Source organism: Haliaeetus leucocephalus, unplaced genomic scaffold (assembly GCF_000737465.1).
Source record: "Haliaeetus leucocephalus isolate CR32 unplaced genomic scaffold, Haliaeetus_leucocephalus-4.0 Scaffold228, whole genome shotgun sequence".
Taxonomy (NCBI): Eukaryota; Metazoa; Chordata; class Aves; order Accipitriformes; family Accipitridae; genus Haliaeetus; species Haliaeetus leucocephalus.
The window spans coordinates 13125701-13127254 of NW_010972664.1; positions in this window are offsets into that span (position 1 = coordinate 13125701).

Consider the following 1554-nt stretch of genomic DNA (forward strand, 5'->3'; position numbering starts at 1 on the left):
ATCCTTTCTCTTCCTGCTAACCGAAATTAGCACTTTGCTACTCTTGTAAATGGCTTGCTCACCACATGTATGTGATTTAACCGCAGAGCACAGGGGTTCATGCAGTGGTGGCAGAAAAATCATACCTTGAAGAAGGCTAAAGCGTTAATGCAGAACCAGAAAAAGGGTAAGACATGCCAGAAACAGGATAAGGCCTTAATGCAGAACTTGTCGGTTGTGGAAACTTCACAACCACATAATAGTAATGCTTGAAAAATGGATGAAAAGATGTTATTTTTCTTTAGTTCCGCCATTTAAAACTTAAGATTTCTTACAACTGACCTAATAAACAGTAAGTAGGTAAATACAAATCAGCTTTAGACAAGAAGCCATTATGAAAAATGCATCTGTCTTTACATTAGCAAAATGGCAGATGTTTCAGTAATGGGAGGTTCATTGAAACTTGATAAATAAAATGATACTTGATAAATAAAATGAAACTTGATAAACTTAAAATGCTGATAGCATTTTGGGTTTGGTTTTTTTTAATCTTTATTTACAGAAAAGGAAAGGTTTCTTGAAGAATGTTGGAGAGGAATGGGATGATATCCAAAGTATCAGTGCCGGTGGGCAGATAACGCTTCCTGTGGTGCCATTTCCAGCCCTCCTCCTCAGTGGCCTCAGGCCTGCAACCCTACAGGACCAGCTGGAGAATGACTGGAAGGGGCAGGACTCATGGCAGCCATTTAGCATCAAATTCTCCAGTCCTTACTCCTCTGGCCGTTTCTGCCGAGTCCAACACACATAGGTTATATTCTGTAAAGCTTTCCTTAGAGCTGCCCGGCCTGCACCGCTCCCCGGCACGGGGTGGCAAGGCCTGTGGCCCCCAAGGAGCCCTGGGAGCCCTGGCAAAGGCTACCATCTATTTTACACGAAGCAGCACGCACTCTTTTTTTAAACACTGGCTTTTTTTGCCGAGGCCAGGGCAGCACCTTGCAGGCCAAGCGGATCCTCCCCGGCCTCAGAACCCGCGGCTGCCTTCGCAGCGGCTAACCGCGGGGTCCCCGGGCCGCCACGTTCCCTCCTGCAGCCCTCCCGCGCTGGGGGCTCCCCTCAGAGCGCCCGACCCCCACACCACCCACGGCCAGAAAGCAGCAGCGGCCGCCCCAAGGTGCGACGCCGTTGCCAGCCGCAGCCGGCGGGAGGAGCCTGCGGCCGCCACCGCCCGCCGCACGCACATTGCTCAGCCGACTGGGTCGGTGGCTGACCCCGCGGCCAATGGGAGCTCACGGTGGGCCGCTGTTGCTAGGTAGAACAGCGACTTTGCGCCGCGTCCAACCCCCGACCCGCTGCGAGCCCCCTACCCAATGGGAGGACTTTGAGGCGGGTTGACTGTGAGGAATGGGTGGGCGCTCGGCAGCTCTGGCAGCCACTCGGAATGACAAAGGCTCCTCCCCCCCCGCTTACTCTCATAGGCTGCGGCGCCCGAACTGACGTGAGCGCGGCCCAATCAAGCAGGGAGGAAAGCGGGGCGGAGGCGGCGGAGGGGCGGGTGGCGCGCAGTTTGAATTGACA